This window comes from Myxine glutinosa, chromosome 11 (genome assembly GCF_964187855.1).
Source record: "Myxine glutinosa chromosome 11, kmMyxGlut1.1, whole genome shotgun sequence".
NCBI classification, from domain to species: domain Eukaryota; kingdom Metazoa; phylum Chordata; class Myxini; order Myxiniformes; family Myxinidae; genus Myxine; species Myxine glutinosa.
Window position 1 is genome coordinate 121834791 of NC_136271.1, and position 20040 is coordinate 121854830.

Consider the following 20040-nt stretch of genomic DNA (forward strand, 5'->3'; position numbering starts at 1 on the left):
CCAATCGCGCCTCACACTCCTCTCCAATCGCGCCTCACACTCCTCTCCAATCGTGCCTCACACTCCTCTCCAATCGTGCCTCACACTCCCCTCCAATCACTCCTCTCCAATCGTGCCTCACACTCCTCTCCAATCACGCCTCACACTCCTCTCCAATCGTGCCTCACACTCCTCTCCAATCGCGCCTCACACTCCTCTCCAATCGCGCCTCACTCGCCTCTCCAATCGGCTTTCCCCGTCTCGTTTCTCTCCTTTTTCTCCCGTCTCGTTCTTTTTCTTGCTCCAAATCGGCCCGTCGGAATCGGAAATCGGCCCGTCTCGCCCGTCGGCCCGTCGGAATCGGAAATCGGCCCGTCTTGCTTTTGTGCTTGTGCGTAAATAAATTGTGTTCATGACACCATTTCTGGTGTTGGGCTAGCGGCTAGGGTGCCGGCTTAGGATCCTGGGTTCGAATCTCGGTCGATCGCCGAATTAATGCCAGGGGGGTTGACTCAGCCTGTCATCCTTCCGAGGTCGGCTAATTGAGTACCAGTTCACTGGTAATTCCCTGTTTGTCGTTGAAGGCGGCAAAAAGGGTTGGCGTCAGGAAGGGCATCCGCCCGTAAAACATTGCTTCAAAAAGGGGACAAAAAAACAACAACTACCACGGTCCCCGAAAAGGCCAACCCCCGCTTTGCGGGGAAAAATGGCCTCTAAACGGTGGTTTTTACACCATTTCTGGATCTGATGACTTGCCAGTAACCATTTTGTAAAAATGAATGTGCAGCATCTAACTCAATATGTCGAAATGTCACACACATCCATGCCCGTGGGATTCCCACGGGTGACCCCGCAAGTTTGCATTGACGTTCGTCGATGGACTCGTTCGCCCGTCTCATTCGTTTTCTTGCTGCATCCTGTTCAAGTCTGCGTTCTTCATCGATCGTCTCATTCATTTTGGAAATAGAAGTTTCCACGCAGCGCATGAATTGTCACGATCCTCAAGAGGAATTTGTCTCGTAATCATCAAATGATAAATGGCAAGTAAATTATATTGTGGAAAATTAAAGATTTCAAATAAACCTATTTAAAGTGTATTCGCACATAACTAATTTTAAAAAACGAAGAAATATCTCTCGGTAATTTCCTGAAACATATTTTACTTCCGGCTAATAATGTTGAATTAAATAAAAACGAAGAAATATATGTCGGCATCATTGTTGACGTTTTTGTGACGACTGTCATCAAACGAAAAAGTAATATATCTTAACGGAAAAGTTACAGGCCTCAATGGCCTTGAAGTTGAAGTTACAGGCGTTTGAGAATTCATTTCGTTCTATAAACGGCAACTTTCATTGGATTTCCTTCCCGTTTTTTTTCAACCGAGTCGAAAACTATGTTAGCGACTGTGAAAAATGAAATGATATATCGAATTTTTAATATGTATCGACATGTTGCCGTCGGTGTCATGTTAGGCGGTGTATGATACACCATGACGCGATTTTAAAAAATATATCTGCATTTTCCCGCGTGTGTGGAATGTTCTCAATTATTGCTGACACCGACTCTAAAACCATCGATAAAAATGAAATCATATGGTGAGTTAGATTGGAGATAAAGGCGTGAGAGAGACTCAATGGCCTTGAAGTTACAGGCATTTGAGAATTCATTTCGTTCTATAAACGGCAACTTTCATCGGATTTTCTTCTCGTTTTTTTTCAACCGAGTCTAAAACTATGTTAGCGACTGTGAAAAATGAAATGATATATCGAATTGAAAATAGATATCGACACATTGCCGTCGGTGTCATGTTGGGCGGTGTATGATACACCATGACGCGATGTTAAAAAATATATCTCTGCATTTTCCCGCGTGTGTGGAATGTTTGTGGAAAATTAAAGATTTCAAATAAACCTATTTAAAGTGTATGCGCACATAACTAATAAAAAAAACGAAGAAATATCTCTCGGTAATTTCCTGAAACATATTTTACTTCCGGCTAATATGTTGAATGAAATAAAAACGAAGAAATATATGTCGGCATCATTGTTGACGTTTTTGTGACGACTATCATCAAACGAAATAGTAATATATCATAACGGAAAAGCAAAAGCGAATTTTTAATATATATCGACACATTGCCGGCGGTGTCATGTTGGGCGGTGTATGATACACCATGACGCGATTTTAAAAAATATATCTCTGCATTTTCCCGCGTGTGTGGAATGTTTGTGGAAAATTAAAGATTTCAAATAAACCTATTTAAAGTGTATGCGCACATAACTAATAAAAAAAACGAAGAAATATCTCTCGGTAATTTCCTGAAACATATTTTACTTCCGGCTAATATGTTGAATGAAATAAAAACGAAGAAATATATGTCGGCATCATTGTTGACGTTTTTGTGACGACTATCATCAAACGAAATAGTAATATATCATAACGGAAAAGCAAAAGCGAATTTTTAATATATATCGACACATTGCCGGCGGTGTCATGTTGGGCGGTGTATGATACACCATGACGCGATTTTAAAAAATATATCTCTGCATTTTCCCGCGTGTGTGGATTGTTCTCAATTATTGCTGACACCGAGTCTAAAAGTAAAACCATCGATAAAAATGAAATCATATGGTGAGTTAGGTTGGAGATAAAGGCGTGAGAGAGACTCAATGGCCTTGAAGTTACAGGCCTTTGAGAATTCATTTCGTTCTATAAACGGCAACTTTCATTGGATTTTCTTCCCGTTTTTTTTCAACCGAGTCTAAAACTATGTTAGCGACTGTGAAAAATGAAATGATTTATCGAATTTGATTTGAAATAAAACTGGGGGAGAGCAAGACACCACGGGCCTACAAAACAGGACTCAAAGCTATGCGAGTTAATAAAATGGTGGATATTTGTTTATAGCCACTCCCAGAATGGGTGGAGCTATGGGTGGAGCTACTCTGCAAACCGAGTAAGCCACACCCCGGACAGACACCCAACAGATAGACAGACAGACAGACAGACAGAATCATCTACGGCTATTATAATATAGACTAGCGGGGTCACCCGTGGGAATCCCACGGGCATGGATGTGTGTGACATTTCGACATATTGAGTTATATGCTGCACATTCATTTTTACAAAATGGTTACTGGCAAGTCATCAGATCCAGAAATGGTGTGAATTTAGTTATTTCACATAATATGTGACCCCTCACTCCTCTCCACCTGACACTCTCCTGTCTCCACCTGACACTCTCCTGTCTCCACCTGACACTCTCCTCTCTCCACCTAGCACTCCTCTCCTCTCCAAACCCTCACATCCCTCTCCTTTCCAATCCCTCACCTCTCCAATCCCTCACACTCCTCTCCTCTGCAATCCTTCACACGCCTCTCCAATCGCGCCTCACACTCCTCTCCAATCGCGCCTCACACTCCTCTCCAATCGCGCCTCACACTCCTCTCCAATCGTGCCTCACACTCCTCTCCAATCGTGCCTCACACTCCCCTCCAATCACTCCTCTCCAATCGTGCCTCACACTCCTCTCCAATCACGCCTCACACTCCTCTCCAATCGTGCCTCACACTCCTCTCCAATCGCGCCTCACACTCCTCTCCAATCGCGCCTCACTCGCCTCTCCAATCGGCTTTCCCCGTCTCGTTTCTCTCCTTTTTCTCCCGTCTCGTTCTTTTTCTTGCTCCAAATCGGCCCGTCGGAATCGGAAATCGGCCCGTCTCGCCCGTCGGCCCGTCGGAATCGGAAATCGGCCCGTCTTGCTTTTGTGCTTGTGCGTAAATAAATTGTGTTCATGACACCATTTCTGGTGTTGGGCTAGCGGCTAGGGTGCCGGCTTAGGATCCTGGGTTCGAATCTCGGTCGATCGCCGAATTAATGCCAGGGGGGTTGACTCAGCCTGTCATCCTTCCGAGGTCGGCTAATTGAGTACCAGTTCACTGGTAATTCCCTGTTTGTCGTTGAAGGCGGCAAAAAGGGTTGGCGTCAGGAAGGGCATCCGCCCGTAAAACATTGCTTCAAAAAGGGGACAAAAAAACAACAACTACCACGGTCCCCGAAAAGGCCAACCCCCGCTTTGCGGGGAAAAATGGCCTCTAAACGGTGGTTTTTACACCATTTCTGGATCTGATGACTTGCCAGTAACCATTTTGTAAAAATGAATGTGCAGCATCTAACTCAATATGTCGAAATGTCACACACATCCATGCCCGTGGGATTCCCACGGGTGACCCCGCAAGTTTGCATTGACGTTCGTCGATGGACTCGTTCGCCCGTCTCATTCGTTTTCTTGCTGCATCCTGTTCAAGTCTGCGTTCTTCATCGATCGTCTCATTCATTTTGGAAATAGAAGTTTCCACGCAGCGCATGAATTGTCACGATCCTCAAGAGGAATTTGTCTCGTAATCATCAAATGATAAATGGCAAGTAAATTATATTGTGGAAAATTAAAGATTTCAAATAAACCTATTTAAAGTGTATTCGCACATAACTAATTTTAAAAAACGAAGAAATATCTCTCGGTAATTTCCTGAAACATATTTTACTTCCGGCTAATAATGTTGAATTAAATAAAAACGAAGAAATATATGTCGGCATCATTGTTGACGTTTTTGTGACGACTGTCATCAAACGAAAAAGTAATATATCTTAACGGAAAAGTTACAGGCCTCAATGGCCTTGAAGTTGAAGTTACAGGCGTTTGAGAATTCATTTCGTTCTATAAACGGCAACTTTCATTGGATTTCCTTCCCGTTTTTTTTCAACCGAGTCGAAAACTATGTTAGCGACTGTGAAAAATGAAATGATATATCGAATTTTTAATATGTATCGACATGTTGCCGTCGGTGTCATGTTAGGCGGTGTATGATACACCATGACGCGATTTTAAAAAATATATCTGCATTTTCCCGCGTGTGTGGAATGTTCTCAATTATTGCTGACACCGACTCTAAAACCATCGATAAAAATGAAATCATATGGTGAGTTAGATTGGAGATAAAGGCGTGAGAGAGACTCAATGGCCTTGAAGTTACAGGCATTTGAGAATTCATTTCGTTCTATAAACGGCAACTTTCATCGGATTTTCTTCTCGTTTTTTTTCAACCGAGTCTAAAACTATGTTAGCGACTGTGAAAAATGAAATGATATATCGAATTGAAAATAGATATCGACACATTGCCGTCGGTGTCATGTTGGGCGGTGTATGATACACCATGACGCGATGTTAAAAAATATATCTCTGCATTTTCCCGCGTGTGTGGAATGTTTGTGGAAAATTAAAGATTTCAAATAAACCTATTTAAAGTGTATGCGCACATAACTAATAAAAAAAACGAAGAAATATCTCTCGGTAATTTCCTGAAACATATTTTACTTCCGGCTAATATGTTGAATGAAATAAAAACGAAGAAATATATGTCGGCATCATTGTTGACGTTTTTGTGACGACTATCATCAAACGAAATAGTAATATATCATAACGGAAAAGCAAAAGCGAATTTTTAATATATATCGACACATTGCCGGCGGTGTCATGTTGGGCGGTGTATGATACACCATGACGCGATTTTAAAAAATATATCTCTGCATTTTCCCGCGTGTGTGGAATGTTTGTGGAAAATTAAAGATTTCAAATAAACCTATTTAAAGTGTATGCGCACATAACTAATAAAAAAAACGAAGAAATATCTCTCGGTAATTTCCTGAAACATATTTTACTTCCGGCTAATATGTTGAATGAAATAAAAACGAAGAAATATATGTCGGCATCATTGTTGACGTTTTTGTGACGACTATCATCAAACGAAATAGTAATATATCATAACGGAAAAGCAAAAGCGAATTTTTAATATATATCGACACATTGCCGGCGGTGTCATGTTGGGCGGTGTATGATACACCATGACGCGATTTTAAAAAATATATCTCTGCATTTTCCCGCGTGTGTGGATTGTTCTCAATTATTGCTGACACCGAGTCTAAAAGTAAAACCATCGATAAAAATGAAATCATATGGTGAGTTAGGTTGGAGATAAAGGCGTGAGAGAGACTCAATGGCCTTGAAGTTACAGGCCTTTGAGAATTCATTTCGTTCTATAAACGGCAACTTTCATTGGATTTTCTTCCCGTTTTTTTTCAACCGAGTCTAAAACTATGTTAGCGACTGTGAAAAATGAAATGATTTATCGAATTTGATTTGAAATAAAACTGGGGGAGAGCAAGACACCACGGGCCTACAAAACAGGACTCAAAGCTATGCGAGTTAATAAAATGGTGGATATTTGTTTATAGCCACTCCCAGAATGGGTGGAGCTATGGGTGGAGCTACTCTGCAAACCGAGTAAGCCACACCCCGGACAGACACCCAACAGATAGACAGACAGACAGACAGACAGAATCATCTACGGCTATTATAATATAGACTAGCGGGGTCACCCGTGGGAATCCCACGGGCATGGATGTGTGTGACATTTCGACATATTGAGTTATATGCTGCACATTCATTTTTACAAAATGGTTACTGGCAAGTCATCAGATCCAGAAATGGTGTGAATTTAGTTATTTCACATAATATGTGACCCCTCACTCCTCTCCACCTGACACTCTCCTGTCTCCACCTGACACTCTCCTGTCTCCACCTGACACTCTCCTCTCTCCACCTAGCACTCCTCTCCTCTCCAAACCCTCACATCCCTCTCCTTTCCAATCCCTCACCTCTCCAATCCCTCACACTCCTCTCCTCTGCAATCCTTCACACGCCTCTCCAATCGCGCCTCACACTCCTCTCCAATCGCGCCTCACACTCCTCTCCAATCGCGCCTCACACTCCTCTCCAATCGTGCCTCACACTCCTCTCCAATCGTGCCTCACACTCCCCTCCAATCACTCCTCTCCAATCGTGCCTCACACTCCTCTCCAATCACGCCTCACACTCCTCTCCAATCGTGCCTCACACTCCTCTCCAATCGCGCCTCACACTCCTCTCCAATCGCGCCTCACTCGCCTCTCCAATCGGCTTTCCCCGTCTCGTTTCTCTCCTTTTTCTCCCGTCTCGTTCTTTTTCTTGCTCCAAATCGGCCCGTCGGAATCGGAAATCGGCCCGTCTCGCCCGTCGGCCCGTCGGAATCGGAAATCGGCCCGTCTTGCTTTTGTGCTTGTGCGTAAATAAATTGTGTTCATGACACCATTTCTGGTGTTGGGCTAGCGGCTAGGGTGCCGGCTTAGGATCCTGGGTTCGAATCTCGGTCGATCGCCGAATTAATGCCAGGGGGGTTGACTCAGCCTGTCATCCTTCCGAGGTCGGCTAATTGAGTACCAGTTCACTGGTAATTCCCTGTTTGTCGTTGAAGGCGGCAAAAAGGGTTGGCGTCAGGAAGGGCATCCGCCCGTAAAACATTGCTTCAAAAAGGGGACAAAAAAACAACAACTACCACGGTCCCCGAAAAGGCCAACCCCCGCTTTGCGGGGAAAAATGGCCTCTAAACGGTGGTTTTTACACCATTTCTGGATCTGATGACTTGCCAGTAACCATTTTGTAAAAATGAATGTGCAGCATCTAACTCAATATGTCGAAATGTCACACACATCCATGCCCGTGGGATTCCCACGGGTGACCCCGCAAGTTTGCATTGACGTTCGTCGATGGACTCGTTCGCCCGTCTCATTCGTTTTCTTGCTGCATCCTGTTCAAGTCTGCGTTCTTCATCGATCGTCTCATTCATTTTGGAAATAGAAGTTTCCACGCAGCGCATGAATTGTCACGATCCTCAAGAGGAATTTGTCTCGTAATCATCAAATGATAAATGGCAAGTAAATTATATTGTGGAAAATTAAAGATTTCAAATAAACCTATTTAAAGTGTATTCGCACATAACTAATTTTAAAAAACGAAGAAATATCTCTCGGTAATTTCCTGAAACATATTTTACTTCCGGCTAATAATGTTGAATTAAATAAAAACGAAGAAATATATGTCGGCATCATTGTTGACGTTTTTGTGACGACTGTCATCAAACGAAAAAGTAATATATCTTAACGGAAAAGCAAAAGCGAATTTTTAATATATATCGACACGTTGCCGTCGGTGTCATGTTGGGCGGTGTATGATACACCATGACGCGATTTTTAAAAATATATCTCTGCATTTTCCCGCGTGTGTGGAATGTTCTCAATTATTGCTGACACCGAGTCCAAAACCATCGATAAAAATGAAATCATATGGTGAGTTAGATTGGAGATAAAGGCGTGAGAGAGACTCAATGGCCTTGAAGTTGAAGTTACAGGCGTTTGAGAATTCATTTCGTTCTATAAACGGCAACTTTCATTGGATTTCCTTCCCGTTTTTTTTCAACCGAGTCGAAAACTATGTTAGCGACTGTGAAAAATGAAATGATATATCGAATTTTTAATATGTATCGACATGTTGCCGTCGGTGTCATGTTAGGCGGTGTATGATACACCATGACGCGATTTTAAAAAATATATCTGCATTTTCCCGCGTGTGTGGAATGTTCTCAATTATTGCTGACACCGACTCTAAAACCATCGATAAAAATGAAATCATATGGTGAGTTAGATTGGAGATAAAGGCGTGAGAGAGACTCAATGGCCTTGAAGTTACAGGCATTTGAGAATTCATTTCGTTCTATAAACGGCAACTTTCATCGGATTTTCTTCTCGTTTTTTTTCAACCGAGTCTAAAACTATGTTAGCGACTGTGAAAAATGAAATGATATATCGAATTGAAAATAGATATCGACACATTGCCGTCGGTGTCATGTTGGGCGGTGTATGATACACCATGACGCGATGTTAAAAAATATATCTCTGCATTTTCCCGCGTGTGTGGAATGTTTGTGGAAAATTAAAGATTTCAAATAAACCTATTTAAAGTGTATGCGCACATAACTAATAAAAAAAACGAAGAAATATCTCTCGGTAATTTCCTGAAACATATTTTACTTCCGGCTAATATGTTGAATGAAATAAAAACGAAGAAATATATGTCGGCATCATTGTTGACGTTTTTGTGACGACTATCATCAAACGAAATAGTAATATATCATAACGGAAAAGCAAAAGCGAATTTTTAATATATATCGACACATTGCCGGCGGTGTCATGTTGGGCGGTGTATGATACACCATGACGCGATTTTAAAAAATATATCTCTGCATTTTCCCGCGTGTGTGGAATGTTTGTGGAAAATTAAAGATTTCAAATAAACCTATTTAAAGTGTATGCGCACATAACTAATAAAAAAAACGAAGAAATATCTCTCGGTAATTTCCTGAAACATATTTTACTTCCGGCTAATATGTTGAATGAAATAAAAACGAAGAAATATATGTCGGCATCATTGTTGACGTTTTTGTGACGACTATCATCAAACGAAATAGTAATATATCATAACGGAAAAGCAAAAGCGAATTTTTAATATATATCGACACATTGCCGGCGGTGTCATGTTGGGCGGTGTATGATACACCATGACGCGATTTTAAAAAATATATCTCTGCATTTTCCCGCGTGTGTGGATTGTTCTCAATTATTGCTGACACCGAGTCTAAAAGTAAAACCATCGATAAAAATGAAATCATATGGTGAGTTAGGTTGGAGATAAAGGCGTGAGAGAGACTCAATGGCCTTGAAGTTACAGGCCTTTGAGAATTCATTTCGTTCTATAAACGGCAACTTTCATTGGATTTTCTTCCCGTTTTTTTTCAACCGAGTCTAAAACTATGTTAGCGACTGTGAAAAATGAAATGATTTATCGAATTTGATTTGAAATAAAACTGGGGGAGAGCAAGACACCACGGGCCTACAAAACAGGACTCAAAGCTATGCGAGTTAATAAAATGGTGGATATTTGTTTATAGCCACTCCCAGAATGGGTGGAGCTATGGGTGGAGCTACTCTGCAAACCGAGTAAGCCACACCCCGGACAGACACCCAACAGATAGACAGACAGACAGACAGACAGAATCATCTACGGCTATTATAATATAGACTAGCGGGGTCACCCGTGGGAATCCCACGGGCATGGATGTGTGTGACATTTCGACATATTGAGTTATATGCTGCACATTCATTTTTACAAAATGGTTACTGGCAAGTCATCAGATCCAGAAATGGTGTGAATTTAGTTATTTCACATAATATGTGACCCCTCACTCCTCTCCACCTGACACTCTCCTGTCTCCACCTGACACTCTCCTGTCTCCACCTGACACTCTCCTCTCTCCACCTAGCACTCCTCTCCTCTCCAAACCCTCACATCCCTCTCCTTTCCAATCCCTCACCTCTCCAATCCCTCACACTCCTCTCCTCTGCAATCCTTCACACGCCTCTCCAATCGCGCCTCACACTCCTCTCCAATCGCGCCTCACACTCCTCTCCAATCGCGCCTCACACTCCTCTCCAATCGTGCCTCACACTCCTCTCCAATCGTGCCTCACACTCCCCTCCAATCACTCCTCTCCAATCGTGCCTCACACTCCTCTCCAATCACGCCTCACACTCCTCTCCAATCGTGCCTCACACTCCTCTCCAATCGCGCCTCACACTCCTCTCCAATCGCGCCTCACTCGCCTCTCCAATCGGCTTTCCCCGTCTCGTTTCTCTCCTTTTTCTCCCGTCTCGTTCTTTTTCTTGCTCCAAATCGGCCCGTCGGAATCGGAAATCGGCCCGTCTCGCCCGTCGGCCCGTCGGAATCGGAAATCGGCCCGTCTTGCTTTTGTGCTTGTGCGTAAATAAATTGTGTTCATGACACCATTTCTGGTGTTGGGCTAGCGGCTAGGGTGCCGGCTTAGGATCCTGGGTTCGAATCTCGGTCGATCGCCGAATTAATGCCAGGGGGGTTGACTCAGCCTGTCATCCTTCCGAGGTCGGCTAATTGAGTACCAGTTCACTGGTAATTCCCTGTTTGTCGTTGAAGGCGGCAAAAAGGGTTGGCGTCAGGAAGGGCATCCGCCCGTAAAACATTGCTTCAAAAAGGGGACAAAAAAACAACAACTACCACGGTCCCCGAAAAGGCCAACCCCCGCTTTGCGGGGAAAAATGGCCTCTAAACGGTGGTTTTTACACCATTTCTGGATCTGATGACTTGCCAGTAACCATTTTGTAAAAATGAATGTGCAGCATCTAACTCAATATGTCGAAATGTCACACACATCCATGCCCGTGGGATTCCCACGGGTGACCCCGCAAGTTTGCATTGACGTTCGTCGATGGACTCGTTCGCCCGTCTCATTCGTTTTCTTGCTGCATCCTGTTCAAGTCTGCGTTCTTCATCGATCGTCTCATTCATTTTGGAAATAGAAGTTTCCACGCAGCGCATGAATTGTCACGATCCTCAAGAGGAATTTGTCTCGTAATCATCAAATGATAAATGGCAAGTAAATTATATTGTGGAAAATTAAAGATTTCAAATAAACCTATTTAAAGTGTATTCGCACATAACTAATTTTAAAAAACGAAGAAATATCTCTCGGTAATTTCCTGAAACATATTTTACTTCCGGCTAATAATGTTGAATTAAATAAAAACGAAGAAATATATGTCGGCATCATTGTTGACGTTTTTGTGACGACTGTCATCAAACGAAAAAGTAATATATCTTAACGGAAAAGCAAAAGCGAATTTTTAATATATATCGACACGTTGCCGTCGGTGTCATGTTGGGCGGTGTATGATACACCATGACGCGATTTTTAAAAATATATCTCTGCATTTTCCCGCGTGTGTGGAATGTTCTCAATTATTGCTGACACCGAGTCCAAAACCATCGATAAAAATGAAATCATATGGTGAGTTAGATTGGAGATAAAGGCGTGAGAGAGACTCAATGGCCTTGAAGTTGAAGTTACAGGCGTTTGAGAATTCATTTCGTTCTATAAACGGCAACTTTCATTGGATTTCCTTCCCGTTTTTTTTCAACCGAGTCGAAAACTATGTTAGCGACTGTGAAAAATGAAATGATATATCGAATTTTTAATATGTATCGACATGTTGCCGTCGGTGTCATGTTAGGCGGTGTATGATACACCATGACGCGATTTTAAAAAATATATCTGCATTTTCCCGCGTGTGTGGAATGTTCTCAATTATTGCTGACACCGACTCTAAAACCATCGATAAAAATGAAATCATATGGTGAGTTAGATTGGAGATAAAGGCGTGAGAGAGACTCAATGGCCTTGAAGTTACAGGCATTTGAGAATTCATTTCGTTCTATAAACGGCAACTTTCATCGGATTTTCTTCTCGTTTTTTTTCAACCGAGTCTAAAACTATGTTAGCGACTGTGAAAAATGAAATGATATATCGAATTGAAAATAGATATCGACACATTGCCGTCGGTGTCATGTTGGGCGGTGTATGATACACCATGACGCGATTTTAAAAAATATATCTCTGCATTTTCCCGCGTGTGTGGAATGTTTGTGGAAAATTAAAGATTTCAAATAAACCTATTTAAAGTGTATGCGCACATAACTAATAAAAAAAACGAAGAAATATCTCTCGGTAATTTCCTGAAACATATTTTACTTCCGGCTAATATGTTGAATGAAATAAAAACGAAGAAATATATGTCGGCATCATTGTTGACGTTTTTGTGACGACTATCATCAAACGAAATAGTAATATATCATAACGGAAAAGCAAAAGCGAATTTTTAATATATATCGACACATTGCCGGCGGTGTCATGTTGGGCGGTGTATGATACACCATGACGCGATTTTAAAAAATATATCTCTGCATTTTCCCGCGTGTGTGGAATGTTTGTGGAAAATTAAAGATTTCAAATAAACCTATTTAAAGTGTATGCGCACATAACTAATAAAAAAAACGAAGAAATATCTCTCGGTAATTTCCTGAAACATATTTTACTTCCGGCTAATATGTTGAATGAAATAAAAACGAAGAAATATATGTCGGCATCATTGTTGACGTTTTTGTGACGACTATCATCAAACGAAATAGTAATATATCATAACGGAAAAGCAAAAGCGAATTTTTAATATATATCGACACATTGCCGGCGGTGTCATGTTGGGCGGTGTATGATACACCATGACGCGATTTTAAAAAATATATCTCTGCATTTTCCCGCGTGTGTGGATTGTTCTCAATTATTGCTGACACCGAGTCTAAAAGTAAAACCATCGATAAAAATGAAATCATATGGTGAGTTAGGTTGGAGATAAAGGCGTGAGAGAGACTCAATGGCCTTGAAGTTACAGGCCTTTGAGAATTCATTTCGTTCTATAAACGGCAACTTTCATTGGATTTTCTTCCCGTTTTTTTTCAACCGAGTCTAAAACTATGTTAGCGACTGTGAAAAATGAAATGATTTATCGAATTTGATTTGAAATAAAACTGGGGGAGAGCAAGACACCACGGGCCTACAAAACAGGACTCAAAGCTATGCGAGTTAATAAAATGGTGGATATTTGTTTATAGCCACTCCCAGAATGGGTGGAGCTATGGGTGGAGCTACTCTGCAAACCGAGTAAGCCACACCCCGGACAGACACCCAACAGATAGACAGACAGACAGACAGACAGAATGCGATTTTAAAAAATATATCTCTGCATTTTCCCGCGTGTGTGGATTGTTCTCAATTATTGCTGACACCGAGTCTAAAAGTAAAACCATCGATAAAAATGAAATCATATGGTGAGTTAGGTTGGAGATAAAGGCGTGAGAGAGACTCAATGGCCTTGAAGTTACAGGCCTTTGAGAATTCATTTCGTTCTATAAACGGCAACTTTCATTGGATTTTCTTCCCGTTTTTTTTCAACCGAGTCTAAAACTATGTTAGCGACTGTGAAAAATGAAATGATTTATCGAATTTGATTTGAAATAAAACTGGGGGAGAGCAAGACACCACGGGCCTACAAAACAGGACTCAAAGCTATGCGAGTTAATAAAATGGTGGATATTTGTTTATAGCCACTCCCAGAATGGGTGGAGCTATGGGTGGAGCTACTCTGCAAACCGAGTAAGCCACACCCCGGACAGACACCCAACAGATAGACAGACAGACAGACAGACAGAATCATCTACGGCTATTATAATATAGATATTTGTTATATGTTATGTTATAGGATATATAGGATATATGTTATATGATATAGGATAGGTTATAGGATATATATGTTATAGGATAGGAATATAGGACCCAAATGACCCAGAGGACCCAAATGACCCAGAGGACCCAAATGACCCAGAGGACCCAAATGACCCAGAGGACCCAAATGACCCAGAGGACCCAAATGACCCAAATGACCCAGAGGACCCAAATGACCCAGAGGACCCAAATGTCCCAGAGGACCCAAATGTCCCAGAGGACCCAAATGACCCAGAGGACCCAAATGACCCAGAGGACCCAAATGACCCAGAGGACCCAAATGACCCAGAGGACCCAAATGACCCAGAGGACCCAAATGACCCAGAGGACCCAAATGACCCAGAGGACCCAAATGACCCAGAGGACCCAAATGACCCAAATGACCCAGAGGACCCAAATGACCCAGAGGACACAGAGGACCCAAATGACCCAAATGACCCAGAGGACCCAAATGACCCAGAGGACCCAAATGACCCAGAGGACCCAAATGACCCAGAGGACCCAAATGACCCAGAGGACCCAAATGACCCAGAGGACCCAAATGACCCAGAGGACCCAAATGTCCCAGAGGACCCAAATGACCCAGAGGACCCAAATGACCCAGAGGACCCAGAGGACCCAAATGACCCAGAGGACCCAAATGACCCAGAGGACCCAAATGACCCAGAGGACCCAAATGACCCAGAGGACCCAAATGACCCAGAGGACCCAAATGACCCAGAGGACCCAAATGACCCAGAGGACCCAGAGGACCCAGAGGACCCAAATGACCCAGAGGACCCAAATGACCCAGAGGACCCAGAGGACCCAGAGGACCCAAATGACCCAGAGGACCCAAATGACCCAGAGGACCCAGAGGACCCAAATGACCCAGAGGACCCAAATGACCCAGAGGACCCAAATGACCCAGAGGACCCAAATGACCCAGAGGACCCAAATGACCCAGAGGACCCAAATGACCCAGAGGACCCAAATGACCCAGAGGACCCAAATGACCCAGAGGACCCAAATGACCCAAATGACCCAGAGGACCCAAATGACCCAGAGGACCCAAATGACCCAGAGGACCCAGAGGACCCAAATGACCCAGAGGACCCAAATGACCCAGAGGACCCAGAGGACCCAAATGACCCAGAGGACCCAAATGACCCAGAGGACCCAAATGACCCAGAGGACCCAAATGACCCAGAGGACCCAAATGACCCAGATGACCCAAATGACCCAGAGGACCCAAATGACCCAGAGGACCCAAATGACCCAGAGGACCCAAATGACCCAGAGGACCCAAATGACCCAGAGGACCCAAATGACCCAGAGGACCCAAATGACCCAGAGGACCCAGAGGACCCAGAGGACCCAAATGACCCAAATGACCCAGAGGACCCAAATGACCCAGAGGACCCAAATGACCCAGAGGACCCAAATGACCCAGAGGACCCAAATGACCCAGAGGACCCAAATGACCCAAATGACCCAGAGGACCTAAATGACCCAGAGGACCCAAATGACCCAGAGGACCCAAATGACCCAGAGGACCCAAATGACCCAGAGGACCCAAATGACCCAGAGGACCCAAATGACCCAGAGGACCCAAATTCTATGTATGTTTCTATGATGATGTATGTTTTGGTGAAAGTACATAATGTGAATACTAGTAGCAATTTTACAAAAACCATGGCATAATTTCAAATCTTGACCCGAGATGATAATTATGCTACATCATAATTTCCATGTGCCAACCTGGGCGGAATCCAAGTGGATTCACTTGTTGTAAAAGAAAATGGCGACTCCACAGAAGAAAGCTCACTGCGTCGAATGGTTCATCAAGATGAGATCAGACCCGCAAGTTCAGTGTAATTTCCGTACAAGGTATGGAAGGTATTCCGAACTAGTATCAGAAAGTGGTACACGAGGTTTAAGGAGACCACAAGTTGTCAGAAACAGAAAAGTACTGGTCAACCAAGCAGGAGTGCAGCAGACATTGAACAGTCCGTGAATCATTTCAACGAAGTCCCAGACAATCAATCCGTGCACATCCAGAGAACTGAGACAACCAACCACCACTGTACACAGGATTTTCCTTAAAACACTGAAGCTTTATACCTACTCGGGGGTATGTTGGTCCGTTGTACCAAATTTTCATTGGGCTTCATGGCCTTGTAGCATACCTGCCTGCCTGACTCAGGGGGGTCTTTTGGGTCCTCTGGTTCTTTTGGGTCCTTGGCGACTCGTGTCTTTTGGGTCCTCAGGGACATTTGGGTCATCAAGCACTTTTGGGGTCCTTGGGGACTTTTGGGTCATCAGGGTCTTTTTGGTCCTTGGGGACTTTTGGGTAATTTTTGGGTCCTTGGAGACTTTTGGGTCATTAAGCACTTTTTGGTCATCTGGGTCTTTTGGGTCTGCGGAGACTCTTGGGTCCTCTGAGATTTTAGGGTTATCAATGACTTTTTGGATCCTTGGGGACTTTTGGGTGTTTTGGGTCATTAAGGACTTTTGGGTCATCTGGGTCTTTTTGGTCCTCAGGGACTCTTGGATATTTTGGGTCCTCGGGGACTTTTGGGTCATCAAGGACTTTTTGGGTCCTTGGGGACTTTTGGGTCATCTGGGTATTTTGGGTCCTTGGGGACTTTTGGGTAATTTTGGGTCCTTGGGGACTTTTGGGTCATTAAGGACTTTTCAGTCATTAAGCACTTTTTGGTCATCTATGTCTTTTGGGTCTGTGGAGACTTGGGTTCTCTGAGATGTTTGGGTTATCAATGTCTTTTTGGGTCCTTGGGGACTTTTGGGTCATTAAGGACTTTTGGATCATCTGGGTCTTTTTGGTACTAGGGGACTCTTGGATATTTTGGGTCCTCGGACTTTTGGGTCATCAATAACTTTATGGTGTTTTGGGTCATTAAGGACTTTTGGGTCATCTGGGTATTTTGGCTCCTCAGGGACTTTTAGGTTATCAAGGACTTTTTGGGTCATTAAGGACTTTTGGGTCATCTGGATACTCTGAAACTTTTGGTTCCTCAGGGACATTTGGGTCATCAAGGACTTTTTGGGTCCTTGGGGACTTTTGGGTCATCTGGGTCTTTTTGGTCCACATGGACTCTTGGTTATTTTTGGTCCTCTGGGACTTTTCGGTCCTTGGGGACTTTTGGGTCCTTGGAGACTTTTGGGTCATCCAGGATATTTTGGGTCCTTGGGGACTTTTGCGTGTTTTGGGTCATTAAGGACTTTTTGGTCATCTGGGTCTTTTGAGTCCTTGGGGACTCTTGGGTCTTTTGGGTCCTCTGGGAAATCAATAACTTTTTGGGTCCTTGGGGATTTTTGGGTCATCTGGGTATTTTGGGTCCTTGGGGACTTTTTGGTCTTTTGGTTCCTCAGGGACTGTTGGGTCTTTGAGGACTTTTGGGTCATTAAGGACTTTTGGGTCATCTGGGTGTTTTGGGTCATCAAGGACTTTTGTGTCCTTGGGGTCTTTTGAGTCTCAAGTGTTGAAGGGTCTTTCAAGGTCTAAGGGGTCTCAGCAGTCTAACGGGTCAAAAGGTACATTTCAATAGTACGTAATTAATAGACACAAAAAGTGTGACACACAACTTATCCATTTATAGCAGACAAGGTGCAGATTCTGCAGGAACTCAAACCAAATAATGGACCCAAACGCAGGGCAAGAGCATGCCTTGGAAATGCTGTCGCAGAGGATGACGAAGATTACCTGAGAAAGGTAATGTCACAGACGAAATTGCTTTCATATATCGGCGAAGATCAACTGGCACAATGTGAGGATCTGGGGCTCTGAAAACCCCGACGTGGTCATTGAATACATACCCGACAATCCAAAGGTCAATGCGTGGTGTGACCTTCTCCATGACCACTTGGTGAGTCCGTTTTTCTTTGCGGAGGATACAATGACCTAAACAATTTTCATGAACATGTTGAAAGGATTCACCTTCCCACACATTGAACACCTGCAACCCAATATCATTTTTCAACAGGACGGCGCTTCCCCCTAATTGCTCAACAAACGGAGCTCACATTGAAGTTTATTGATGATGTGCACAAAACTTTATGAGTTTCTGTATCATAAAAACCAAAGGGTATCGTTGTATCATTTGTGGTTCTTAATATACACAAAGAATTAAGTTAAGCACCCCTACACAACGAATTAAGGTAAGCACCCCCTAATATATATTCTTTGTGTATATGTATACATTGGCATATATTCTAAGGTATGTGAGATCAAATAATGATTGGTATGACATTAGCAATTATCCATTGATGAAATTGAGTGATCAAAGTGAAAAAAAGTGATTGGTTGAGTCAGTGATCCGATCACGTGGGTCCTACACACGTTATTGACGCAAAGATCGCTAGAGGTCTTCTCAGAACAATGACTGTACGTTAGAAAACATAAACGTCATCCACACTGTCCGTGATGGACCTATAGCTCCATACTTAAATTGAGGTGAAAATATGCCTAAAATTCCCAAAAAATTTCACCTTAAATTATTCAGAATAAAATATTGAAAACGGCATGATTGTTATGTTTTTATGTGACCATAATATCACTTCTCCAGAAAATATAGCAATATCATGGGTATATTACACTGTTTTGACGACAACAAACTTGTAATGTGCGAGGTTGTAAAAAAACGGGGGGGGTGCTTAACTTAATTCTTTGTGTATATATTAACCACCAAAGTTGTTCAGGTCTTTTTGGAATACCGTGTACCTGCAGACATTAAAAATAACACCTCGTTTGAGAGTCTGGAGCTACATCTCGTTGTGTATAAGTACTGATGAATGCGTTGTTCGATATACACGATATTTATTAGTATCCGGGAGAGTGGTGATGTGTACCGTGTACCCCTATGATGGGTCCAGATTTCCCTCATATTTGCACATGTCATCAATCCGATCCCATATGTACCATACACTGTGTTACAGAACGTTGATTCTGCGGAATACGTTTCCAGGCCAGAGTTAGAGCATGCTGGGTGCTGGAAGAAGTTTACAGGCCAGAGTTAGAGCATGCTGGGTGCTGGAAGAAGTTTCCAGGCCAGAGTTAGAGCATGCTGGGTGCTGGAAGAAGTTTACAGGCCAGAGTTAGAGCATGCTGGGTGGTGGAAGAAGTTTCCAGACCAGAGGTAGAGCATGCTGGGTGCTGCAAGAAGTTTCCAGGTCAGAGTTAGAGCATGCTGGGTGCTGGAAGAGGTTTCCAGGCCAGAGCTAGAGCATGCTGGGTGCTGGGAGAAGTTTCCGGACCAGAGTTAGAGCATGCTGGGTGCTGGAAGGGGTTTCCAGGCCAGAGTTAGAGCATGCTGGGTGCTGGAAGAAGTTTACAGGCCAGAGTTAGAGCATGCTGGGTGGTGGAAGAAGTTTCCAGACCAGAGGTAGAGCATGCTGGGTGCTGCAAGAAGTTTACAGGCCAGAGTTAGAGCATGCTGGGTGCTGGAAGAAGTTTCCAGGTCAGAGTTAGAGCATGTTGGGTGCTGGAAGAAGTTTACAGGCCAGAGTTAGAGCATGCTGGGTGGTGGAAGAAGTTTCCAGGCCAGAGTTAGAGCATGCTGGGTGCTGGAAGAAGTTTACAGGCCAGAGTTAGAGCATGCTGGGTGGTGGAAGAAGTTTCCAGACCAGAGGTAGAGCATGCTGGGTGCTGCAAGAAGTTTACAGGCCAGAGTTAGAGCATGCTGGGTGCTGGAAGAAGTTTCCAGGTCAGAGTTAGAGCATGTTGGGTGCTGGAAGAAGTTTACAGGCCAGAGTTAGAGCATGCTGGGTGGTGGAAGAAGTTTCCAGGCCAGAGTTAGAGCATGCTGGGTGCTGGAAGATGTTTCCAGGTCAGAGTTAGAGCATGCTGGGTGGTGGAAGAAGTTTACAGGCCAGAGTTAGAGCATGCTGGGTGGTGGAAGAAGTTTCCAGGTCAGAGTTAGAGCAT